This window comes from Ammospiza nelsoni, chromosome 5, assembly GCF_027579445.1.
Source record: "Ammospiza nelsoni isolate bAmmNel1 chromosome 5, bAmmNel1.pri, whole genome shotgun sequence".
Lineage (NCBI taxonomy): Eukaryota > Metazoa > Chordata > Aves > Passeriformes > Passerellidae > Ammospiza > Ammospiza nelsoni.
This window is the reverse complement of record NC_080637.1, coordinates 59,263,091-59,290,584: the sequence shown is the minus strand read 5'-3', so window position 1 is coordinate 59,290,584 and position 27,494 is coordinate 59,263,091. Positions and strand designations below refer to the sequence as shown.

General features: G+C 48.2%; 1 protein-coding gene across 7 annotated transcripts in view; it reads right to left on the bottom strand.

Moving 5' to 3' along the window:
• PPFIBP1 (PPFIA binding protein 1) overlaps window positions 1–13,213 on the bottom strand; it is a 102,126-nt gene extending 88,913 nt beyond the window's left edge. For all 7 annotated transcript variants that reach the window (XM_059471515.1, XM_059471516.1, XM_059471520.1 and 4 more), the window contains exon 1: window positions 13,121–13,213. The gene's annotated coding sequence lies outside the window, so the exon portion shown is untranslated. The remainder of the gene's footprint in view (window positions 1–13,120) is intronic.
• Between the last annotated feature and the right edge of the window lie 14,281 nt (window positions 13,214–27,494).

Genomic DNA, 27,494 nt, shown 5'->3' with positions numbered 1-27,494 from the left:
TAAAATCCTCATTGGGAGAAATCTGTCCACTCCAAAGACAAGCCAGCAAAGCCCCATGACTCTGGGAGCTGTCTCTGGCTCCATCCAGGGAAAACCATTCCAAACTACGATGGCTCCTTAATGCCACTACAGCTGGGATGTCCAAAACACCCTCACCCCAGTGCTTAGAAAAGGAGGCTAGGGCCAGAGACAGTCCCAACGACACATTTTCACACTGTCCTGGGGAATGCCAAGCTTCCCATTGAGAGTCTGGCCATGAATCAACCTCCAGCATTTCCTGAGCGCCACCAGAGGCTCTGCCACAAGAACAGGGCTGTCATCCACTCACTGGAAAGCTGCCCTGACCAGACTGCTTTCCCCTGCCTTCCACATCCCTGCCACGTGCTCCATGGCTGCGGAGCACCAGGAGGAAGCTGGCATACAGACTGGCACACAAAATCCCACCATGCAGGCAAAGCAGCTCCAGCTTGGCCCACGCTAGCAGGACACACAGCCTGACTTCTCCCTCCTCCACAGGGAGGAGTTTGCAGGTCCACAGATTCACCTTGAGCAGCCTCAAAGATTTTTAGTTGCTTTAGTTCATCTCCAGCACTCCTTTGCCTCCCTATACCCGTAGTCCCCTCCCAAAAATCTGCCTCATTTCCCACAACCGCCTACACAGCGAGCTTGGCATACTGGCTTGTCTCAAAATCTCATCAGGCCTCAAACAGAGACAGCCAACTTTCAGAGGAGGATTCATGCTTCATTTTTCATAGTCTCAAAGCTATGCCACATGTTGAGTCTGTGCTGTAACCTCCTGTTTATCAGGGAACAACTAACAGTTTAATTTGGATTAATCTCACGTATGGCTTCTATCAGACCCGGCAGAACCTCTGGCTGCCCTCACACTTCTGTATAAACACCAACAAACTCCAGGCATGAGGGCCTGATACCAGAGGAAAACATCTGTCTCAAAACTCTGCAGCACAGGCAAGACAGGCAGGGCTGAAGGAAGGACACCACAAATTACAGCACCCTGAATTTCCCTGTGTGCCTGTGGGAGGGCAGGGACATGCACTGAGAAGATGGACCCCTGGCAGGTGGCACTGCCAGCTTCAAAAGCCAGCAGGGTCCCCTGCTCTGCAGCAGCTCAGGTGGGGCTCTCACCACCCAACAAGCCCAGTCCAGGCCCCCTACATTCCCTGGGGGCCCTGTTTCCTTGCCCCTCACTTCCATGCCCAAGGACCTGAGCTGCAGAAACCCCACCCTCCCTTTGCTACCAGGTGTCCTCCTCCCTTCCCCAGCCATACCCCCAACAGCCTGCCAAGACAAGAGACAACAGGACAGGAACAGGAGAGGCATCTCTATTTAGACCATCACTGGGTCTCCATCTCCAACCATCTCTCTCTTCCAAAAACACGTGGCAAGTCAAACAATGCAAAGTGGAACTCTGACTAGAATGGAACTCTGACTAGAAGCAGAAATGGTACTTTCATTGGCTCTAGGAGGTTTTTAATGGAAAGCACTCCTATTTCTCACTCTGCTTACAGCGAGTAACCTCACCCACAACTGGCTCTATATCCTAGGGCAAAGAGATCACAAAGTAAGGCTCAGAGGGAAGGTGGTAGGACCCCATTCCTTCCTTTTAACACAGAAAAACAGAGACAGACCCCCTGTTTTGCTCCTAAATGCACACTCTGCAGGAGCTACATGAACATAGCTGGATCTGAGGAATGGAAAAGTTGTTCCTCACCATGTGCAACAGCAAAGCCAGGCCTAATTACCACAGCCACAGGAAAATTATATAGAACATTTTTAGTAAGAAGAGAAATTAACTGCAATATCACAGCCAAATTCCAATTTAGCATCAGCAGTCCATCTGGATACACTGTCCTAAACAAATGGGTGGCTGATCCCAAACTACCACACGTGCTGTAGCTTCCCTACCCTTTTTAGTTACAGAATGAGCTGAGTAGGGAGGGACTCACAAGGATCATCAAAGTCCAATTCCTGGCCTGCACAGGACAGCCCCAAGAATGCCCCTCTGTGCCTGAGGTTGTTGCCCAAACCCTCCTGGAGCTCTGGCAGCCTTGGGGCCGTGACCATCCCTGGGGAGCCTGTTCAGTGCCCCAGCACCCTCTGGGGGAAGAACCTTTCCCTGATATCCACCCTGCCCCTCCCCTGACACAGCTCCAGCCATTCCTGGGTCCTGTCCCTGGTCACACAGAGCAGAGATCAGGGCCTGCCCCTCCTGTTCCTCTCCTGAGGAAGCTGCAGAACTGCTGTGAGCTCTGACCTCAGTCTGCTCTTGTCCAGCTGAACAGACCAAGTGCCCTAGCTGCTTCTCATGGGGCTTCTCCTCCAGGCCCTTCACCGTCTCCAAAACTCTCCTTTGGATATTGTCTGAGAGCTTCAAATCCTTCTTATATTGTGGCTCTCAAAACTGCAGAGTCCTTCCCCTCCAAAAGAGGCACGGAGATAGACCAGCACATCGAGGCAAGCCCCTACAGAAACATCCCCTTGTTCGAGCTCCTTCTGCATGTCCAGGTGCCCCACAGTCAGCTCAGCCCTGCCTGAACAGGGCAGGCCCAACTCTGCTGCCCGTTTTTCTGCTGCCACGGCCCAGAGTGAGGCACACACACTTGCCAAGCAAACACCTCCGTTCTGACAGCTGCATTTCCACACAGCACCAGGTCCCACCAGGAGCCAGATTACCACCTAGGACAGCACAGGAAAGAGTGTCAAACAGCTTCTCTGCACAGAAACACAACAGGGAGAGACATCTGTTGCAAGAAAGCCAAACACACAGCAAGTGCAGATTTTGTTCATCATATCTCTGTGGTATTTTCACTGGTGAATGAATAAACCATCATTTACAGCAAAAGCAAGATTTCCAGTTGGAGGTTATTTACTTTCACCTCCACCACAGCAGCCCTGGCAAGCCAGGGGATGTGCAAGCCAAGCAGCAAGTGCTCGCATGCTGGGAACTGTTCAAACAGGAATAATTCAATCTTTTTGTAGTCTCACCCTGGCTAATTTGCCACAAGCTGTCTCTTTTCAGATGCTACATGAAACACGAGGAAAAAACCAAGCTGGATTAAGCTGGTCTATTTACAATCAGTTCATCTACAGAGAGTTCAGGTCAGTTCATTTTCTATGCTAAACAAATTCATTTTTTCAGCTTCACAGGGTTTAAGGAACAAAAATTTATTGCAGTAACCAAACATTGCTCACCGGACAAGCTTGCAGCGATTACTTAACTAACACAAACGATTTTCAGTGTGCGTGCAAGGAATGCATGGGATAATTCCAGGGCACTCTCTTCCACCAGCATTTTACAAGTACTTTTTAGGTAGCTATGGAGACGTTACAGCCTTTTTCATTTTGCTGTCATAACTAGACAGCTATTGATTTCTTTGCAAAATTCCTTGGAAGAGTGGGGAAGGGAGGAGGAGTTTCAAGCACCGTGAGGTCTGAGAGCAACAAGCTGAAGAAAATTTCAGAACAGATTTCAGATGGAGACATCAGCCCAGAGGCTCCTTGCAAAAGATAGCCTTGAACCTGGTCCTGCTTTGGTACTTCTGTAAAAAAGGAGGTAAACATACACACATGTCACAGGGATTGTCTTCCAACAAGCTCCAAAAGGAAAAAAATTTCCAGCTACCACTGCCATCCTCCTGCAGAAAAGGAGGCCCTCCCCAAGGCCAGGCTGTGGTTTTTCTCCAACACAAATCTCTCTGGAGGCATGGAGGGCCTCCATCCTCATAGTAATGCTGGGCTACAAGATGTTTCCCTCTCCCTCTGAGCAGGTTACATGGAAGTCTCATCCCTGACACCCCTTGCAGGTAATCAGTGCCTCCTCTCCACCCCCAGCAGGCATTACAGCATTGTGATGGACAGGATGGACAGCTCTGCATTTCACTCTCCTTCCAACAACAGCCCAAGAGCTTGATGTGAGCTCAGCACTGCTGCTCCTCAGCAGCTGACTGTGCCCAAAATGATGCCAAGAGAAATGCCTTTCACCTTACTGACTCTTTAAGAGAAATCATTCCTGCATATGCAGATTGAAGACTGCACACCATGACAAGAGGAGACACAGAGAAGTCTGAAATGTGAGATACTGACCTGGAAAACCCTGTGTCACACAGATAAGGACATGCAAATAATCATGGATTTAGGTCTCACTCAGAAACTCCCTCAGTAATGAGAACAACAGATCAGGCTCTGAACAGATACTTCCCCTTGGATAAAGCAGAAAGGAAAGCCTGTTCAACCAAAACATTTTTCTTAAATTCACCTTAGACCCAGCCACAACAATGGAACCAGAACCTGTAGAATTATCTCTACCACAAGCTGCAGGAAGTTTACCAGCACCACCCTGAAAATAAATCTCAATCTTCTCATCTCCATGCTGTGTTTACAGCCTCATGACTGCTCACCAAAAGGACACTCAAGCTCTACTGCAATGGAAAAAAACCAAGATGCTGCTGCTGCAGAACAAACCCACGACTGCTCTGTCCATCTAATGGCCATCCAGAAATGCAGCCACATCGCCACATCTTCAATGCTGCTTTTTTAACTCTTGTGAAGGCCTGGAATGGAAGAAGAATTAACCATCCCCTAAGCTCCCTAAGAAGCTGGCTGAGGACAGGCAATGCCACAGGGAAGCCCCAGGACTCACCCCATCTCGCAGCCAGCTGCTCCCAGATGTTTCCACCACCCCAACACTGCCAGCAGCATCTCAGCATTGGAGCAGAGCCACAGATCTGGTCACACCAGCTGCCAGCAGCAAGCCATGAGACTGCAGTGTCCCCACGCCATAGGGCACAGTCCCAGCCTCAGCCACTGCTGCTGGATGGCTGCATGTCCCCACCAGGGCACTGGAGAGGGAGGGGGACACATCTGCACCCCAAACCCAGCCACAGCCTCCCACTCACCCAGAGCAGGGCACACACCTCCCTAGCATCCTCCACCAACACAGGCTCCAGTCCTCCCAAGGAGAGGGGCAGGGAGTGGTGCAACTCCCCCACAGCATCCAAATTCCTGCTGCACATCCTAAAGACAGTCCAGAAAATCCAGTTCTGTCCAGCACCATCAGAGAATGCAGTGGCCCTGCCCAGCACAGGAGGTCCAACACCAGCTCCACCATGAGTGTGGAAGCCTCTGAGAAGATGCTTTTGGTTATGACGTGTTAGTTACATGTTTCACATCCAAGAGAAGATGGACACCAAGGTAAGCCACTATATGCTCCTTCTGGAGAAGAAAACAAACAGTAAACCAAATAAAAATTGTGTGATATAAAAAAAAAAAAATCCAGCCTTTCTTTATAAAAATACAAAAACTAACTTTTTGGAACCAATTTAAGCTCAGGCAAGAAATATAAATATGCATTTCTGAACTTTCCCCTGTGATGATTCCTTTACAAACATAACAAATTAAAAGTGCTCTCACAAATTAAACCAGCTTTGGTTAAGTGGAGGGGAAAAAAATGCTGATGGCCCTAAGATCCAACTGACAAGCCTTTTCAAGTCTGCTCTGATGCAAAACCAACTCCCCAGGGATTTAAATTAAGAGTAAAGAAATATTTTCCTTGGCTTAATCCTGGTTTGGAAGCAGGACAGAGGATACTACAACAAAGCCAGCACTTGAATCGATCAGGAGCCACCCAGCTGCCACAAGCTTTTCCTGGAGACCAGCTGCTCAACACAACCCCCTCTTCTTCAGCAAGACCCTTGCTCCACTGTACCAACAGCTGTGGGCAGCAGTGGGGAACACTCAGTGTGCCCTGGCTGCTCCAACCTCCTCCCTCCCTCTCTGCAGGCCACTAATGCCATGACACTGCCTAAGATGCACATCCAGGTCCAGGAGAACAGACATTTGAACGTGGACCTTCAGGGAAGTCACTAAGGATGGCTGCCTCAGCCTCCAGCTGCAATGTGGGGGTTCCCCCTCACAGCACAGAGGTCCCCAGGGTGCAGATCACACAAGGGATTTGTCAGCTGTGGGATGGAGCACCTTGCTTTTCCTGGGGAGGATAAAATGTCTGTCTGGTTCTTCCAAAGGAAGCTCTGTGTACCATCCCTCCCCCACCCCTGAACAAAAGTCTACCAGAGATGCTTCCAGTGCATGAGGGAGAGCAAAAAGGATGAGCATCAAGGCCATCAAACCACCACCTCCCACACGTTTTTCAGCTTGGAATGCAGGTTCCAGCACCAGGAATGTTCCTTGTTCCCACACAGCCACAGCCTCACCCACACCCCAACCCCTGCCTGCCCCAGCATCCTGCACACAGCAGCTCTCAGAGACAGTACACTCCCCCCTGAGGCTGGGGATGGACATAGATGAATCCACCCTACTTTTAGCACAGGTCTAAAACCTAAACCAGGAGAGCAGAGGAGATGGATGCTTCAAGACACGAGAAATGTTCCAAAATCATGCAAAACACAACCACACAGCTGACATCTATGGATACCTGCTCACCCTCACACTGAGAATATCCCAAGGCATTTACTCCCTTCCCCGTCTCCACAGCACTTCTACCATAGGAGCAGCCCACCTGAAACAAGCCTGAGAACAGACTCTGACAGTCTCCATATGGCCAGAGGGATTTTTACCAACCCATGGCAGCTGTGTAAGGACATGGCAAAGCTGCACAGAACCCAAGATCACAAGGGCTACAACCACGTGAGATCATAACTATTTTTGGAAACACACCCACAGCTCAGGGTGTTTTCACAAAAAAGGTACTCTTCTCACCTGCTCTTCAAGACAGACATTAATTAGCAGCACTACACTCTGCAGAACCTTAATTTGATCCTACAGACATCTTCACACGCCAACCTCACAACACGCAAAAACATGGAGACCAGCCTCCAAACAGGATGGAGGTGCTTCTCTCCATCCTTTATACTCTACATGACCTGGGCTAGTCCAAATAGCTAATTTCCTTCAACAACACTCACACCTTTCACATGTTTCACAAAGGCTGTATTTCTGTCAAAACTTCTTACCTGGCTGTAGCCAGTGAGTACACACACCCTTTAGGGAGCATGTGAAGTCAAGATTCAGCAACACAGCCTCTCTGGATTACTCTCAGCTCTTTGGACAGACTCAGCCCATGAAACACAAAGCTGGGAGAGAAGCCCCATGGCCACGCCTGCTGACAGAGCAGATGGACAGCTGTGTGCACAGCTGCCTCAGCACCCAGGAAAGGAACTGCCCTCCCTCATCCCCTAAACACAGCCCGGTGCTGGTTGGGTAAATGCACGTGTGTTCTTGTTTCTGTCCTCCATAACACAGCACAACAAGGGAAAGATCTGAGAATGAGGAGGTTGGGGGATTGGTTGTTCCACAGTTTGTACACTTTTACAGTTATTTTACAGTTATTTTTCTGTTACCAACCATAAACTGTGTGTGTTGTATCTCCTTCACAACCACTGCAGTGCCCATGAAATATGTGGGGTAAATTCTACACTGACAAATAAAATGTACCCTGTTTTTCCCTATGCTTTTGCTTCAGAACTGATCAGTCTGAGACAAGGCAGGGAAGACCAGACCATTACACTTTCCTCTTATTTTGATGTGTCTGTAACAAAGCAAGAAAGCAAAGTTCTTCTCCCAAATCCATCACGTTTGGAGCCACGAGAACTGTTGGATTTCAAAGATGCTGGTTCACACTAGTGGTTATCAGATTTTTCCCATCTGTGACACAATTTGACAGCTGCCTGGCAGCACAGAGTTCTCCACTTGGGAGTTCAGATGCTGCAGCAGACGGCTCCAGTCTCAGCCTTCAGTTCTCCACTAATATTTAGGGGAAAGCCCATAAAGAGAGATGCCAGTGCAAACTCACTTTTGCATCAGCACACCTGACCACAGAGCCTTTTGTGCACAGGTACCATTTGGCAAGGGGATTTTATTCCTGCAAGAGTTACAACACTGTGCCTGCTGGAACAGGGATTGCCATCAAAATGTAAGCCAAGGGCTGCCCAAAGTCACTGGGTTTGTTATTTTTATCTCCTCTCAAACACCACAAGCCAAAGACTGAAGTGGCCTCTGGTGCTGTTCCTCGACAAAACTCGCATTGCTTAATGAAGGAGAGGCACAGAAGGGAACAGGAGCATCCTCACCTCACCACAAACAATTCCCCCCAGCCAGCAGCTCTGGGGAGGAGCTCTCCGCAGAGGTATCAGCTCTGTCAGCACAAAGGGACCAAGCACTCCACAGCAGGAACTCACAGCACTCACAGCCAGCAGATACATTGGTTTGGCAAGGCTGGATTACACAGCCAAACATTTCCCAAGTTCTCCACCTGCCTCCCTTGTTGGAATGCTCCAGGCAGGGGCAGTAGCTGCAAAGTGCCCAGCAGAAAGGACCTGGAGGTGCTGGTCAACAGCAGCTGAACCTCCTTCAGCACCTGCCCAGGTGTGCGAGAAGGCCAATGGCTGCTGGGCCGGGCCAGCAATGGTGTGGCCAGCAGGAGCAGGGCAGTGACTATGCCCCTGCCACATGTGGGCACTGGGGAGGCCTCACCCCAAGGGCTGTGTCCAGTGCTGGGCCTGGCACTGCAGGATGGACACAGAGGGACCGGAGCGTGTCCAGAGGGGGGAACGGAGCTGGGCAAGGGGCTGGAGCACAAGTCTGATGAAGGGAAGCCAAGGGAGCTGGGAAGAGGGCTCAGCCTGGAGAAAAGGAAGCCTGGGGAGATCTTCTGGCTCTCTACACCTCCCTGACAGGAGGAGGCAGCCAGAGGAAGTCAGGCTCTGTTCCCAGGGAACAAGGGACAGGACAAGAAGAACGGCCTCAAGCTGTGCTGGGAAGAGTCAGGTTGGACATCAGCAGGAATTTCTTCATGGAAAGTATGGTCAGGCATGAAGGGGCTGCCCAGGAAGGTTTGGAGTCCCCATCCATAGAGGTGTCCAAGCAAGGGCTGGATGTGGCACTCAGTACTCTGGGCTGGATGACAAGGTGGGGATTGGTCAAAGGTTGGGCTCATTGACCTGGGAGGTCTTTTCCAACCTAACAAATGCTGGCATTCTGTGATTAATGATAAAGATGACCCAGGCAGGGCAGCAAACAGAAAGGCTTTGGCTACAATGGGCTGCAAATCTTGTATCTAAATATAGTTCCACTGAGGAAAGAAATCAGCTTTTTACACAATTGGTTTACTTTAGCCTTTTAACAGAAACAGAAGGCCAGCCAATGGAAAAGGGAGAAAGCTTTAACCCAGCACACGTTCCTCATGTACGGCAGGAGTCACAGAGGAACAAAGTGCTCTGGAAGCTAAAGGGCACCAGGAAATTCTATGTGCCCATAGCAAGACCAATACACAGCCTGAGCAAGCCACTGTGAATCCAGTGTGATGACTGAACTATTAACTGAAAATTCCATCCTTTAAGCACAAATAAAGTACTGTTTTGGCAGCAAGCACTACTAGAAAAGTAACAAACAGCCACTGTCTTCAGTATGAGCTGAGTCAATACACAGGTCAATTTGTGAGAGAGAGGAGGGGGAATAAAAAGGAGAGAATATAAAAATGCATCACTCCCTACATCTCAAGGTATGTTCCCAGCTAAGCATCCTCCCTAGGGAGAGAAAGATCCAAAGCAAAGATCCCACCAGAGACCTACTGAGAGATGTCAGGACTTACCGTGATCTCTGCTAAAGTCACTTCAAAATGGAAACACACAACAAGTGCAGATATCAAACACATGGCAAGAGCAACACTGACCTTTAAGAGAACCAAGTTTTCATTCTGGATTAGATGCTAACTTTTCCAAACACAGAGAAAGAGATGTAATCTCTGGGGAATAGCACAAAGCTTCTTCTGTGTGATGCAAAGGTTAATGCTTGCAAGCCAGACATATCCAAAGGGCTACCTGTGATTTCTAAAGCTGTCATTAAATAATCACCCTGTCTTCACTCAGCCAGGATGGGAATTTATAGTAAATGTTAAATAAACATGTGGGCATAAACACCAGCAGTAAGCATGAGGCAAGGAAACAGTAGTTCACCTCTCCTGGGCTGGATTCAAAAGCAAAGTCACTAATGGGATGACTAATGAGATCTCACAATTACTGATGGGGGAAGGGGTTCACTATTCAGCCTAAGTACAGGAAGGTATTAAGTAGTTTTACTTATGAAGGTATTACGTGGTTTTATGTATCCTTAATGCACAGCTGCATGCACACCTTCCACTCAAGAGGACTGAACACAACAAAACTTGCCTGAACCTTCCAATAAACCCATTCCTTGCTTCTGTAACTTTAGAGATGTGGTTTGGCCTGGCAGAAATGGGTCAGTTCATAATTGCACTCTTGAAAGCAGCCACAAAACTTCAGTTTTGCTTTGAAACCTTGACAATCACCAAGGTGAGTACAAGAAGAAGCTCAGATACACCAACCTAACCTGCACATCACCATTTAGCAGCTGAGGCAAAAGTTACCAGCACCTCCTTGAGGAAGGGCATGCAAATTCAACAGTGGGACACGGGCTTTACTGACCACCCCTAACACCACAGGGTGTTTTATCACCCACCTAAATCCTGCCTAATGTTTGGCCCCTACTTTCTCTGTTAAAAACTACTGCAAAACAGCAGACTGCCCAGTCAGAGGCATTTGGGGGTTTTGCACTCCTTTTGAACCACCTCAGGAGTCAGGGATGTGTTTTTGGAACATGTGTCCCAGATATGGGATCTGGGCCCCTCTCCATGTTCCCTCCACCTTCCCAGAAAAAAGCACACAAAGCACAACAAAGAAAATCAGTCAGTTCCTCCAAGGAGTTCCCAACAACTCCCCCGTGCTCAGCCAGCCAAAGGCCCGGTTTGATGCAATGGCAGCAATAAGAAAGTGACTAAACCTTCGCTGGTTTCAAAGCTCTTCAGGGGAAGGATTTCCACTTCCTTGAAAGCGTTCCTTCACGTGATGAGAGAAACATCAGAGAAGCCCCACTCGGATGGATTAAGGAGACCAAGCCTCCTGAAGGACACTGCACCGAGCACCTCCTCACTCACAGGCCTGCCTGTCCTCAGGCCACCCTGAGCTGGCCAGTGAGCAGGGACCAGACTTTGTCCTGCTCATGCAGGGACCAATGGGACCGGCCAGGCCGGCAGCACCACCTGGGAACCTCAGTCTCCTGGGAATGGCTGTCATTTCAGGAATGTTAACAATTACCCTCCTGTGGCCACGGGTCACAGGCAAAGCCTCCCTGGGCACCTGCACAGACATTTCCAGCGGCTCCCCTCTCCTTCCTGCAGCGTGTGTCACACTGCCCTGACAGCACAACCCAGAAAGGAAACCGGACTTGCATCTAAGGAGGCAAAAAAGGTGAAATTCACCACGGTTCCTGCCCCCTGGGACAGCCCTGGCTTCAAGGTGCTCCACCCTGAGTGTCAGGGACAAGCAGAGCCTGGATCGGCTGCAGACACAAGTGCACAGTACAAAGCAACTTCAACATCCCTCAGCACAACTCTTACACCCAGAGGCAGCAAATGGATGGAATCCCAGGGCTCAGGGCAGGAGATGGGTTGCTGAAAAGGGAATCTGCTCCTCAGGGCCCCCCTCATAGCCAGGCAAACAGGTGGGGCTCCCGCTGCCTTCGGGAGGAGAGAAACACCAATCTCACCCTCCTGCCATGGGAACATCAATCCTCATGTGTGAGCACCACAGCACAGCTCTGACAGTCACTGTCACTGCCAGCAGCTGATCTCTGATACAGCTTTTCACGAAGCTGTGCTAAATCCAAAACTCCACTGGGATGGGTACTAAGCTAAAGTAGGGAGTGCTCTGGCTCTTTATTTCTCAGTGAGCTGAAATCAGAAGGCCGGAATCTTTGTTGCACTTGGAACAGAGAGTTGAAGCAGATTTCAGCTTCCCTACTTTCCAGAACACTTCCCAAACCACCCTGCCATGCTGCCTCACTGAGAGCACCAGTTCTACTTAAACCTCTGCCTACATCCTTCACAAATGTAAATCCTCAACATACAGCTGCTCCCTTTAACAGAGGCAATAAATGCCGAGCTGACACTTTGGGACATCTTCATCCCCAGAGCTCCACGGTGTAAGCATGGAGAATATTCCCACTCCGTGACCCATTTCTGCTGTTTACTTTTTGGAATGCAGCGACTCCTGTATTGCTCAACGTGCTGCCGGTGCAATCGCACAGAGCCGACACACGGCGCTGCTGGCAGCGGCTGTGCCCGGGCCGCAGTGAGGAGAGGAGAGCCTGCAGAGCCTCGGAAGGCTCGGCACAGCCAAGCCCAGCCTGGAACTCCTCCTTGTGCTCCTCACTCACACAGGGAGCACACACGTGTTACAGCACAGCCAAGCGTCCAGCAGCACAGCTTCCCTCCCCCCCAGGAACAGCCACGGAGGTGCAAAGCAGCTTTTTACAGCTCCAGCTGCACCAGCACGGTGCGAGCGAGCACAGCGATTTCAGCCGGGCGAAGTCACGGCTCGAACAGAAACAGACCTCGAAAAAATAATTACAGGATGTAAGAACCCCAGGCCTTAAATCAAACCACATTTGTTAGCTCTAGATAAAACTCATAACTGCACTTTCACAGCGCCAGTGCGTGAAGCGTCCTACTAGAGCCTGAAAAGATTAAACCGGAGAACGCCAACCTCTCCCCAAAACTTCCCCAAAAGTTCCGTCAGGTCCGGCACAGAAACAAGGCACAGAAGGTCGGGAGCCCTGAAAGCACTGGGAGGCGGCGGGGGGACAGGGACACGCAGGGGGGACCACGGGCACACAGGCGGAGCAGGAGGCTGGGACACAGCACGGGGACAGGGACATGGAGCGGGGACAGAGACCGGCGGGATGTGGCGGGGCACGGGGACAGGGACACGAGGCGGGGACAGAGGCTGGCGGGATGTGGCGGGGCACGGGGACAGGGACACGGAGCGGGGACAGAGGCTGGCGGGATGTGGCGGCGCTGCCCCCTCGCTGTTCCCCGCCCCGGGCACACGCGGCGCTCCCGTCCCCGGGCCCGGGGCGGCTCCGGCCCCGCTGCCGGGGCCCCGGGCCTTGGCGGCGGCAGAGGAGGAGCCGCCAGGGCAGGGCACGGCGGGGCTCATCCCGCCGGGACACCAAGTTGCCGCCGTCGGCTCCGAGCGGTCTCGGAGCGGGTCCCGCGAACTTCCCTTACCTGCGGCCGAACCGCGCAGAGCCCTCCGGGGCGGCCGCGCCTCCGCCGGCTCCGGGCAGCCCCCGCCGCCGTCCCGCCCGCGCCGCTCCGCTCGGTGTCCGCCCCGCTCCGCCCCGCTCCGCCCGCGGCCCCGGGACCGGCCCCGAGCCGCCGCTCTGCCCCGCCCGGCCGAGGCACCGCCCGCCGCCGCTGCCGGGGCCGGCCATGAGGGAGCCGGCGTGGGGTGGTGCGAGCGGCCGAGTTCCCAGTGCCCCTCACGGGTAATCGCTGAGGCTGGAAGGGATCTCAGAGATCACGGAGCGCAGCCCGTGACCGAACAGCGCGGCGCGAACCTCACCCTGGCACCAAGCGACACGTCCAGGCTTAGAACAGCCCCAGGAACCGCGACTCCGCCACCTCCCTGGGAGCAGCCCAGGGTGCTCTGCCCCGGACTCGGCCTTCCCTGCCCACCTCGGGATCCCGACGGATGTCCCCGAGTGTCTGCTGTGCTGGAGCGGCCCGAGATGCCCCGAATCGCTCCTCGGCAAGGGAAGGGGTCCGGCCGCGGCCCCCGAGCAGCGATCCCGGTGCTGCAGGAGGCAGCACCCAGTGACACCCTGGTTCAATCTGCAGTGCACCCATGCCAGCGCTTTGCCTCAGTGCTGAGCATAAACGTGGGGCAGGTTTTAATGCACTGATCCTCGCTACATTTGCACAAGCGTTAGTTACACTCTCATTTCTACCGTGTAAGGGATTCAGTGCGCTCCAGCAGCACCCACGCCAAAAACCAGCCTCGGCTTTACCAGCTCCATGGCAGAAAGGCCTGAGATGCTGCTCTTTCAGGAGTGCAGTTTTACAAGTATCAGACCAAGGGGTTCAGCCAACTAACTCTCAGTTTTGTTTGGAGTTGACTCAAAGTTCTTTCTCCCATCCCTTCTCCAAGAGCTGGGTTAGAGAAAACTTTTCATGTTTTGTTCATGGGATAGACAATTTGCTTATGCTCTGTTTCTGACCATAACATGCAAAGTGGAAGTTTACATTCAAAATGGGAAAAGTATTGGTGACATGTTGAAAGCAAACATTTTGAATTCCTAGCAAAAGTGGGAAGGTATCATTTGCTTTTTAAGCACAGTTTGCAAAGAGGACAAGTTGATCCAAACCACTTTTTTTTTTTTCTGGCAAGTTACCAGCCTGTCACGTTGTCCATACAGCTCCAGTGTGTTTCAGGTTAAACAGCAGGACTAAGTTTCAGACCATGAGAAAAGAAAGGCAATTTTAAAATTGCCTACCTGGGTTTCTTTGGTATCTTCTATTTTTAGTACCTCTGTTTCAAAACTTTGATGCCTACCTATGGTTCTGATGCTCTACAGCTGGTCTTTTTGCCAATTTTCCTCAAATTTTCATCAGTTCTCCAGCAAATGTTACCAGTTTGCTGTCAGCTGATGGGTGAGTGCTGATCACACTCCAGGTCACACCAGGCTGAATCACAGGGATCCCACTCCAGCACTCCATCCTTCCTGAAATGGCTGGGCTTGGACTTGCCCAAGAACAAACACTCAGAACAAATACCCACTATTCTTCAGCCTTTGTTTTTGAACTGAATTTCCTGTTGATTGTGTTTTTTGTGCTTTTAATTTTTAATTCAGAAAGTGAAGATTTTTATTAAAAAACCTAATGCAGAAGGGCTTCATTTGTCAGGATGGCATGAGAGAGATCTGTCTGAAAACAAATCTCGGCAGACAGAACATTTCAAACAACTGTTTGGATTCTTTCATCAAAGAAAATACCTTTGCAAGTTAAGACAAATCTCTGATAAGGTTTTCTGGTGTGCTGATCTCTCATCTCCCAGAACAGCGTAGCCCTTTTTGCTCCAGGCTGGTTTGCAAGGAATGGTTGATTTTCTCCACCTTTGTGAAAATGCAGCAACCTCTGAGAAGGCAAACAACGTGCTGGTCCCTCCTGTGAAGGCTTGGGGATGTTACAAGGAGTAAGAGCATTTTCCAGCATTGTTCATTCCATGAGGAGGTGAAGGAAAAGAGCTTTTCCCTCACTTTGCACTGGGAGCACGCACCGTCTCCGTGGTTACAAATCAATAAATGGCATTAAGCCCAGTATTTCAAGAGCTGTCAGAGGCATTTTGAAGGAGCAGTGTGCACTTTGTGACAGGATTTTCTTTGGGCAGTACATCCCATCTCCCACACACTCACAGCGTGGTACAGCCAGCAGTAGTGTCCTAGTGCAGTTCATTTTCAGGATCAGTGGCGTGAGCAGATGAGCTCCAAGATCCCTGTCACAAAGCAGGTGATTTTAAGAAAAAACTCTTCCCTTTTCAGGGCCAGGTGAGGCCCTGGCACAGGGTGCCCAGAGAAGCTGTGGGTGCCCCATCCCTGGCAGTGGATGGGGCTCTGAGCAAGCTGGGATAGTGGAAGGTGTCCCTGCCCATGGCAGGGGCTGGGAACTGGATGATCCTCGAGGTCCCTTCCAACCCAACCCATGCTACAATTCTGTGATTCTGTCAGTGCTAGCTCGCAAGGAAGGCACTGAAACACAATAACATGCCATGTACATTACAGCCAGTTCTTAAGAACTTCTTGTAAATAAATTCATCACTTTGTTGGGCCCCAAAGGTTTTCCTTTAGATCAAACCAGTTCCCCAAAAGGCAATAGCTGAAAGAGCTGAGAGATCTTCCCAAAGAACAGTAGTTTCCCACCCAGGCTGTGCACGGCTTTCGCTTCAGGACAGCTCACAAAGTGAACTCAGTGACTCCCTCTCTTTATTTCCAGCCAAGTATTAACCCCGCAGCTGAGCCAGGGTGTTTTCAGGTCAGGGCTCCACCACTGACTCTCCTGGCACAGTTGTGTCAGTCAGGGCTGTGATAAGATCCTCTGAAGGCAGAGCAGTGCCAGAAAAGCACCTTGTGCAGATGGAGGTATAAGCAGAGAAAATGGTGCTTTTGTCCTGGGAGCTTCTTTCACATGAGGGAGCTGGAATTCACTCTCTCAGCAGCAGCAGCACAGTTTTATTGTTACAAGCCATTACCTTGAAAATATTTGCTCTTCTGACCAGCTATTGTAGCTGGGCTGTCAAAGCTGTCCTGGTTTTCACCTGCCTGAAGTATCCTGATTGTTAAATACCCTACAAAGCAAACTGTTTTGGCCTTGAGCTTCAGTGTGACACCATGTTCAGTCCTGGGACAAAGCACTGCACAAACGATTTCTAGCTGTCAAATCCATAACTGAACCTTTCTCCTTGTGTTTAAATTCCTCTCCAATCCCTTCCTAAAAAGGACAGGAGAGATTCAGTGCCCAAAGGATTCATAATCCAGAGCAGCTGAGTACAAAATGCTCCCAAACTGTACCCCTGAAACAGTCAAACTTCTGACCTTGGCTGTCCCATCCCTGGCTCTTCCCACAGTGCTTGAAAACACGAGGAAAAGCCCTGCACAGTGAGCCTGCTGCTGAACTGATGGAAGAGATGCTGTCCTGCCTTGGCTCTGCTGCACTTTCTGGTCTAAAGTTTCTCTGTCCTGAAGTTTCTGGTTCCACCCCCCCAAGAAGCAGAAGGTTGTTTAGGAAGTGACCAATCTGCCCCAGGGCTTGGGACTGTTTTGGGTACCCAGTTTCAGATGATCAGTTTTGTGTATTTGATCTGGAACCTTCTGTAATTAATCCCTGAAAATCAAGAAAAAGCAAACTCCAGTTCCTTTTCCAGTGGACAAGGAAACTTCCATAAAATTTCACATACCCATGTAATTAACTTCAGAAACCTCTCCAGCATGAACCTCAGAGATGTGTCAGTGTGGACGTGGAAATCACAAAGAGCAGTGTTACAAATCAGAAGATGCTGCATATTTTATGTAAAATGTGAGCAAGAGAAAACCTCCTGACATGAGCAGGAATCACATCAGGCTCAGCTGGAGGAATCCATACCATGGCAATAGCACAACTGCTTGAAAAGATTGGGTGTTCCAGACCATTGTCTTCCCATTACTCTGAATCATTGCTGTCATCAAAAGCAGGACAGGAAAGGTTATGCTTTGAGAAAGTTTTACATTCCTAAATTTCTGTAGGCCTACCAAACTTTTCTTTTCCTCTCCCTGGAGGTCTCCCACTCACTAATTTAGGTATAAGTGCACTTTAACTGGGCTGAAATCCTCATTGGTTCACATACCTGTACTTGTTACAGCATTCTCTCCATTTCAGTATCAGCAGATAATTGTTGCTTACACTCAGGAGAGGATTTCTGGTATAGTCAGTGCTCGATGGAGCTGAAGAGAAACCCTTTGGGTACTCAAAGTGTTTAACTTCAAACACAGGACAAAATGTTCAGCAAAGGAGTCAGGAATTGGCATAGAGGTGCCAGCAATAACTTTTCCTGGTAGCCCCCACACTGGAATGTCCCAGATAAGCACCTCTCCACTGCAATGCACACACGTGGCTGGCACAGCAAGGCACGTACCCGAGTCTGTGAAGCACAGCAAAGTGTTATCAGAGCAGAGCAGGCGTGCTGGATGCAGCAGGACACAACAGAAACTCCCTTTGTAGCATCTGCCTAATCTGGAGGAGACCTTCCTTCTAGCCACAGCCAAACTCATCCCTTGCACAACGCACACTGTTAATCACAGCTGACCTCACTGCCACCCTTCATCCATGCCTGGCTGCTGATGACATCCCACACCTAAGCTTTGCTCTCCAGCCACCAGCATAACTCTCACTTTTCACTTCCCACTAACTCTGAGCACATATTGCTTTCATTCCTTTCAAAATGAGTTTCCACATCCCCATTGCCTGGTGAATCGTGTGAATATCTTCCTGAAGTTTCTCAGATACCCAAGCACATCTCTGCTTGTTCTCGGCATCAACTTCGAGCAGGTAATGAAGAACCGCCTGAAGTGCTGCTCAAGGCCGTCATTCCACAGTCCTGACAGAGCCAGGCTGACAGGCACTCCCCAGATCGCTCCAGCACCGGGACAGCACGGAGCACCTTTCTGAGGAGAATCTCAAACACCACGGCGGGGCTGTGATGCTGCAGAGGGCTGGTCCCCCCGAGCATTCCCTGCAGCAGCAGCCGTGCTGAGCGCGGATGTCGCTGCCCGGCACGCCGCCACAGCCGCACAATGAGGCAGTGTCAGTGCCGGCTCGGCCAGCCTGGCCCTGGGCTCAGGCTTTCGGTGGCCTTGGGGAGGGGAAAACAACGAGCTTCAGACATTCCTGAAATATTCGGGCTGAGAGGCGGCGGAGGAAGGCGACAGCATCCTGCCCAGACGGGAGCAGGAACTGCGTTTGCTTCCCATCTGCAAGAGATGCGTTCACATCGTTTGTTCCCGGACTGACCTCTCTGGAAATGCCTCTTGCTGGTGACTCACTGAGGTGGGAAGCCAAACCAGGCTCCCTGGCTGAGTCAATCAGGTGGCAGCACCCAAGCAAGTTAATCACTTGAGATTACTGGAATCTTCTGCTCTGGAGAGACAAGAAGTGATAAGGGAAGTCTTAGGGGCTGACTGGAGTAGTCACTGAGCTGTCTCACTCTATCAGTCAGGAGGGTGCTTGGCATGCTCCGAGCAAAGTGACAGACAGCCAGAAAATAGAGATTATTTTGTCCTGAAAGAAGAGACAGCTCCAAGGGAAAATACAGCTCCAAGGGAGGACAAAGAAATGGTGATCACTGATTTAGGTACTACTGGTTTTGATCTCCCTGTCTCTCTCTCTCTCCCCCTTTCAACAGATGTGGAGAATAAAGCTTTCATTCATGGAAGATACCTATTTTTTAGGTTAGAAAAGACATCAAAATGATCTTTATTCTTCACTTCACTTGTGAGCCCTGTCTTTTTGTGTTAAGGCTAAGTAGAAGAAGGAACAAAGGGATTTTGTTTAAGTGGGGAATAAGTAATGTCTGATTGAGTATGGCTGATAGAAATAGTTTATAACTAGAATTTCACTAAGCCTATAAAATGAAAATATTTACATTATATACCTAAAACAAACTATTTGAGGACCATCCATGAGACAAATGGGGTAAAAACTAAAATCACCCTTCAGCATTCCTGCCAGAAGGTGTGCAGGATGGACTGAATTTCAGTTGTCTGCCTGTGAATTGGAGGAATAGTTGCCTCTTCCTATTGCAAAAATGCCTGAATATCTCACTGAAGTCATTACAAAATTGAAATCTGGATGTCATCAAATCACAGAATGGTTTGGGTTGGAAGAGACCAGTTCCAGCCCCCTGCCATGGGCAGGGACACCTTCCACTATCCCAGCTTGCTCAGAGCCCCATCCAGCCTGGCCTGAAACACTTCCAGGGATGGAGCATCCATGACTTCTCCAGGAAACCTGTGCCAGGGCCTCGCCACCCTCACAGTGAAGAATTTCTTCTGCTTTTTCAGATTGCACTTATTCAACAACGTCCCTGTTAAAGCTGGTCAAACATTCTAACTTCCACCCCTGACATAGAGTTGCTTTTAACATTTTGAAACACAGCAATGTATTCAGAATGAAGAGATGGATATTTAGGATTTTCATGAAAGCAAATATTCCAAGAACAGCAGCTAAGCAAAATAATAAGAAAATCACAATGTAAACATCAAGCTATTTTATGGGAATGCACATGTGTTCATCCATGGATTAGCCTGAAAAATGTGGTGGACACTAAGAGAGGAGGTGAAGGCTAGGACAGGAGTTCTGCCAGGCTGCAGGGTCCCTGTGTCTCATTCAGCTGTACCTTCTGCATCCATTTAATGTGTCCTGCTGCCACTGCAGCTCCTGCACAGGGACAAGAACAGCGTGGATGCAACACACGTTGTGAGCGATGAAAGGTCAAACATGCAGCAGGAAAAGGAAGGCACAGAAAGCAGGTGAGCACAACGTAAGGGCAGATAAGCAAACATGCATCTCAGATGAGATTAATGCCACCCCAAGCCTGACCTTGCTGAGGATGGGAGCCACACCTCCTCTGGCAGCTGAGTTTCACAGCAATACCTGCGGCAGTCAGCTCTGCTCAGCTAAATGTCTCCTGCTGAACTTTACAAGCCCTATCAGCTCATTAATGCCCAATTTGCTAATGCACAGGCATGAGGGATCCTGCATGAGCAGTCCTGTCATGTTTTGACTTCGTGCCAAAAGCTCCTGAGAACTCCTTTAAAGAGACAGTGGTAAGAGTGCACCAAGCAGGTTTCACCAAGGCCTCCAAGAGCAGAAGGTCTGCTTCAGTTTCAGAGAACAGCTGTGTCCCTCTTCTAAAAAAGCAGCTTTGGTTCCTAAAAGAATAGTTTTCTCTTACAAAAGTTCTTTAAAGAAGTTTCAAATGTAAGTGATCAAAGTCAGTGCTATGGGTATTTTTTCTAATCCTGGGTTCTGGAAAGAACTATTTCAGCATTATCAAATAATTTAGTCTCCACTTCCCCTTACTCAGATTAATTCTTGTGTACTTTCATACAGCACTGCTATATTTGTACACAAACCCCTGAAAATTAAAAAAAACAAAAAAAAAAAAAAAAAAAAACAAAAAAAAAAAAAAAAAAAAAAAACCAAAAAAACCCCAGGAATTTACAATATGAGGCCTTTAATTTATACACAAATCACGTGCAGGGGACATTAAAAGATGTTTCAGTTTTCAGGAATCTGAGGAATGATATTTTGCCTTTTAAGATAGAACAAGTCAGAAGTAATCGTTATCTTCTGGCAAGTGTTTTGCAAACACAAAAGTCCCCTTTAGTGTTTGGGAAACAGGAGTTTAGACTGGATGATTTTTAAAAATCCTGCCTTCTTTTAAAGCATATATCTATATTTTTACATATACAGAAGTAAATACTTAAGCTGCATTCACTAATAATTCAATAGCATACTTAACATATAAGCCTATTTAAAATAAAGTGAATTTTTTATATTGAGTATTAAAATATAAGTTTAATATATATATTTAAAAATTAAATTCGAGGTGAAAATAACGAACATTTGCTACTAAAGTTTTAAAGAACATAAAATCAGCCCAGCTGATGGAATTACCATCTGAACATCTGGAAGAAGAATTGCTGAAGTGAACCAGCTTTTGATAAAAGGGATTTTTCTACATGTGCAGAAAGGATATTGGAGCTGAACAAGCTAAACAATCTGAAAGAGGAATAGCAACAAATTCAAAGCTGAGAAACTAACTGGAGACTACCCACAAAAAGCTTGTGTTTCTGGCTGAATGGTGAATAAAAGCAGGGACTGGAAGTGCCACCTCTCCTCAGGATTAGGTTTCGAGGGGTACTGACCAGCAGCAAGCACTTTGATTCACCACCTGGAAATGATCTGTCTAAACCAGCTATGTTTTATGAAAAAGATACAGTGATGAGCTTTGCATGGGTTCTTCTGTGGACAGCAGGCCTGTAATGGTCTGCCAGGTTAGTCAGATTAATTAATAAATAAACATTGATACAAGGGCATGTCCCTGCAGGGGACAAACTGAACTCCCCCTCTCCTGCAAACACAGCAGATCATGGGGATGTTCCAGTAACACGGAACAAACTATGTTGCATTTCTTATGATAAAGTATTATGGAAAAAGGACTTAAAAAGCACAGGTCTTTCCTGTCCCCCATTGTCACTCAGCCCACAGAATCCCCATGGGCTGCAGCAATCAGTGTGGGCCTCCACAGTGAGCTACCAAAGCTGCATGAAGTGTGTGGGGGCATTTTTAAATTCAACATGTCATATTTAGCACATAGGAAGACATTAAGGCAAGCTGCCCTCCTGCTTCCCATGAAAATGATGCAGCTGATTGCTCCTGCATTAACAAGCTGGGATACACACATCAAAGGAGAGCTGGGAGACTGGCACGGGCCCCAGGTGACTTCAACCAACACGGGTTTCAGGCAGTTTCAAAACATTTGTCTCATCCAACCCAAAAGCAGCCAAAAAGGGGTGGCAGAAGTGAGATCTTGCTCTGCTCAGAGCTCACATCCCCTTCTCTGCCCCAGGTCTCAAGACTGATCAGCCTGGAATTTGCTTTCCTTGGGAAGGCAGCTGGCACAAGTGCTGTGCAGGGCTGCCAGCAGCTTTTGGAGTGTCACAGGGGAAGCAATCTCTGTAAATAATGATCTGAACTTCCAGCATCAATACAGTGCTATTGTGAAATGGCTGAATGAGACTCCATGGGCCATTGCTGTGGGGAGGATGAGAATGAGAGGAAGGAGCTTGGAAGGAAGCCAGGAGGGGGGACAAGCACAACACCCTTCCAGGCTGGGAGGGGCTGTGCTCACGTGCACCTCAGATGGACACACACCCTTTCCAGGGACTCCAGGACTGTGGGAAAAGCTGGTTTATATGTCCTCATGTCCCTCACAAAGCCTGGGCCAGGGGCAGCAGCTCCTCCAGCAGGGCAGGATAAGGAGGGCGTTGAGCACACAAAGATAATGTATCTTTGACCAGAAACAAATCACAGCAAGAACAGATGCCAAGAGACAAAATGGCAACCTCCAGTCATATTAGGCTTGTCTTTCTCCTCCATCCGTTGTTGTAACCTGCTGTAGGTATTTGTCTTAGATTTGAAACCTACACAAGCAGCTTCTGAAGGCAAGGTCCTACAGCTGCAGGACAGCAGAGTGCCTCTGTCTTGGTGAGGTAAATACTGTGCTGGTGCAGGAGGAACAAGAACATCTCTGTGACAGCTGAAATTTCCATCTGCACTCTGTTTGGTGAGGGCTGGTATCATTTATTTTTTGGTGCCCTGCAGCAGATCTGCCTCTCTGCTTCAATGCTCCCACATCACAAAAAAAAAGCCCCTCCAGCTTTCTAGACCAGCTCTGTAGCTGGCAGGAGGGGGAAATGTCAAGCTAGCACAGAATGATATTTAAAGAGAAGCATTACCCAGCAGAGCAGGCAGATCTGCAGGGGATGTTTCTGAACTGGAGCTAGGACAAACTCTGGAATAACATTTCCCTGTGTGTGCACCAGTGCCCTCGCTGGGGATTCACCTGTCTCTGTGGCCATCTCTGCCTGTCAGTTAAATGAGAGGCTTCCCTGGGTGACAGTGCCACTGCTGTGATTTCTCTGGCTCTGTGACCTGGGGAGCAGGTGCAGCACCAGGGAGGATCTCCCTCTGAGACATTTAGGTTCCTTGCACATTGCCAGCTTCTGCTACACACACCGTAGATGCTACACACATCTTCTGTTCCCACTTATTTCTGGTAATCAGGACCACCATCTGGTCTAACCTGAGCTCTGCCTGGTGGATATGTTCTGGAGGACTCTTTCAAGGGCAGCACTGCTCAGCCCAGTGACTGGCTGCAAACAAGGCACTGGAAGTCCTTGTTTACAGCCAGTCCAGTTCCAGTTCCAGTTCAGGAATCTCCTTTAGTAAAGGCTGGGATTTTTAAAAGAATCCCTTAATCTAAGATATATCTCACAGTAGCTGTCTGGATAGTAATAGCTGATGAAGAAGAATGGAGAAGAGACACCTGAGATGGGATATTACCAATATGTCCAAATATTTTAAGGGCGTGTGTCAAGAAGAGGGCAACAGGCTCTTTTCAGTGGTGCCCAGTGGTAAGACAAAGGGCAATGGGTACAAACTGGAACACAAAGTTCCATTTGAACATGAGGAAAATTTTTTTACTCTGCAGGTGACAGAGCATTGGAAAAGGCTGCCCAGAGAGTGGAGGAATCTCTTTTTCTAGAGACATTCAAAACTCATCTGGATGTGATCCTGTGCAACCTGCTCCAAGTGAACCTGCTCGAGCAGGGGGCTTGGACTGGATGGTCTCCAGAGGTCTCTTCCAGCTCCATCTGTTCTGTGATCAAGGCCAGGAGCAAAACAGAGGTTAGCTCCATCCCCCTGAGAGAAATGTGCAGAATCAGGTATTTCTATATACGACCTTCTCCAAGAGATTTCAAGCCTCTCTCAGCCTGAGAGAGGCTTGAATTGATTGTTACATCAATTTGCACTTTGCACACCACAGGGAATGTGCTAAAATCACTTGAGGGAACAATTACAAGCTCAGCAATGACCCAGGTACACTTGCAAGAAGGGTGCTATGACCACACAATTCTTTATAGTGGGACACTGAAGCCTCTGTGTTCTGTACTAACATGGGGGGACAGCAAATCTACAGCTGCCATTGGCACTGTGCTGCACTGCAGAATTACATCTTCTGTGCATCATTACTCGGGGATGCATATTCAGCTATAGAGAAGACAGCTGGGTGAGCTATTGTGAGACAGGAAATCCTATAGATAGCACAAAGCTCATCTCCACATGCCATTTTCTCCAAAAACCTTCAAAAGTCAAGTCACAGTAAGAACTTAGACTCTCTGTCAATCTGATGAGTTTTAAATATAAACAGTGATTGATGTACCAGCAGTGCAGGGCCAATGTGTGCACAACTTCTTATTTTCTTCAGACGATCACAGATCAGTTCCATATGCTGGTTTTCTATCAGCAGCTGTGTCCCAGCAAGTGATTAAATTTTAATTAATCAAGCTGAAAAAAGGTGCGCTGCTTGCAAGTTCAGCTTCTCAGACTCAAGTTTGGTTCATTGTGCTTATTTTGCTTTTCAGGAAGAGCCACCAACAAAATCATCACTGTGAGGCTGCAGCAGCATTCCTTGTCAGGCAAGGAGAGCCAGCAGCAGGAAACAACTGACTTCTCCAGGCCTTGAAGTCCAGACACTCCACTGTTCTGTGATGCTCCTCGTTATTGTTTTATCCTAATGGTACACCAATTCATTAACAAAGGGGCAACAACTTTCCATCCCATACCTGAGCCACAGCACAAGCTGTGATGCTGATTTCCTTATGGCATTAACTCCCTGTACATTGCTCAGAAAGGCAGCCTCAGCTTGACAGTAATTACATCTGGCAATTATTAACTCTCCATCTGTGCAGCCTTCCCAGGTAGGAGAAGCCTTCCCTCAGCTTTGAGCACTTTATGATTGTTCTTACTGTAACAATGAATCGATTCTTCTCAAGGAAAGGCCTTTGAAGTGTGGAGTGCTTTAGGCTGTGTTTTCACAGGTGGGAAACAGACAATGTATGAAGTCCAAAGGTCACCCAGGATGCAAAGCTGAAGGACTAAACACAGAGATCCCAACACCAGGCTCGTTGTTTAAAATGCACAATGGCTGAACTCAGTATCCCTGTATATGTGATGCAAGGCAGAATACAAATAGCAGTGGAAAGAGCTCCCTTCTTTTTTCCTTTTCCTTCATGGGTTTACAACAGCATCCACACCAACACCATCCTTGAGTGCAAAGTGTGCCCATGGAGCCTGCTCCAGCTCCATGTGAGGCTGAGGAACAGCTCTCAGCAGCCATTGTGAGACAAATGATGATGTAGACACTGATGTTAAAGCACTGAAGTTCATCCATCTCCCCAGCCACTGCCAAGAAGCAAAGCTACTGCAGTCAGAACAGTTCACTCATGCCCCATACCCAAAATCATGGGACTTTATGAGAAACTGAGCTTTGCATGGTTGGTGATTTCAGCCTTATCCTGCCAATGAAAATAGCAAATAGGTTCTTGATGTTAGCTTCAAGGTCCTGCTTTTCAAACAAAAATCTGAGTTTTCCTACCTTGTTTTGTCTCAGCTCAGCATTTTTCTTTCCTGCCTGCTCTCAGAAGCACCAGTGGAAAGGATTACCCTTTACCTGGAGAGTCTCAGAACCAAGAATTATAAATTACTCCTCTGCATAGCACCCATTGACTAACAACCTGCTACATAAGTGAGGATCCAAACTAGCATTATTATTTATTATTATTTCATATATTATCTGTTATATATTAATATATTTAGATGTATAATATATATATTTAATACATTATCTATTATTTCATATATTATTTCAGCATTAGTAACAGATTAAGAAGCATAGACCTCCCTTTCCCAAACTCTAGGTGAACCCCACATCACTGGGATTTGGTGAGCTCCAAATAGCAGTGACACCCATGCTATCTTAGCAGGGTTTCAGATTTGATGGCCTAATTCCTGTTCTCAGCATTACACTCATTTAAGTGATATAATTCTGCCACAGCACTGTCAAATCACCCCAAACAAAAAGCCAGATAATGAGATTTTGCAGATTAAGTCCAGGGTTCCCATTATAAGACTAAGCAGAAACCCATTGGAATCCTCCTTGTTCCAGAAGGCAGATGAGGTGAGACACTGAGTTACCACTGCTACACCACCCAGTGAGGCTGGGGGCAGGACAACACTCAACACTAAAGTGTCAGTCTTGTTGAGTTTGTGGCTGTTTTAATTTGGACTCATCGTTACACCAACACTTGCTGCATGTGGAATAACACAGGTATGTGCAAGTGGTTGGAGAGCAGATATATTTGTCAAGTGTGAGAGGGTCAGACCCTCACTTCTCCTCGAATTGTGGCCACAGGCACCACCTCACTCCATTAAACACTGAAAACACAAGCCAAGGGAGAGTACTAAACTAATCCTTTCCCACAGAAAGGCTTGAGGAATGTGTGGAGCAATCCCAGCTGGGTGACTCAAATCCCAACCCACCGTTAGTCAGAATTTTCCTCACAATTCACATGTACATAGAAATGTCACCAATTTGGAAAATCCACCAACTTCAGCAGCCAGTGATCAGTTTCCCTTCTGTGGAGAGCCTCATTCCTCTTTGTGAACAGGAGTGTGCTACCTTCCTCAGTCTCCTTCTAGCCCCAGGAATCTTTCCTTTATTCCTACCACAGTGACACTTTCAACAGGCAAGACTAGAAGACTTGTTTTTCAGTTTGTGGGCTTTGGGAAAGTAAATTCATCACTAAAAATGCCCAGCAAGGATAAGAATGGCTGTAACAATGAGAACCAATAGGCAAAGTTAAAAATCTGGAAGTGGTATCCCAAGTTGACAGAAGGGGAGGCACATCTGCTCAGTAAAGTTTGCAGCTATTTTTGTGTGGCTTTGCTTAAGCTAAATGATGGCTGAATCCACATGTTTATCCTGGCTTTGCTCTGCAGCCAAGTTTGCTATTTCCATAGGAGAAGCTCTCCTCAGCTCACCAGTAATATTTGTCCTGGAATTTCAGCAAAAGGCCCTTGAACTCCCAAGTGCTGTCTCTGATGCAGAAAGAACTCAGCAATTCCTTAGTGTTTACCCATTCTTAAGAAAATGTTACAAATATTTTCCTAATGTCAATGATCCTGCGTGTTTCTTGGAGAAATATTTCAACTAAAATTGTTGTGTTAAAAATCAAAGTAGGTTTGAAGTTGAGGTGCAGATCACTGCTATTTAAGTTTTCATAGATCACTTATATTTACGTTTTCTATAATTTTACAAATATCTCAGTATAGTTAAAATGTTGTAAACATTTGCTATTTTTTTTTTGCCTGTGGCTCCACCTGTTTTTCTTATTTTGTCTCTTTTTAAACTTTCAGTGCAGAATTACTGTGCTGCCACAAGTCT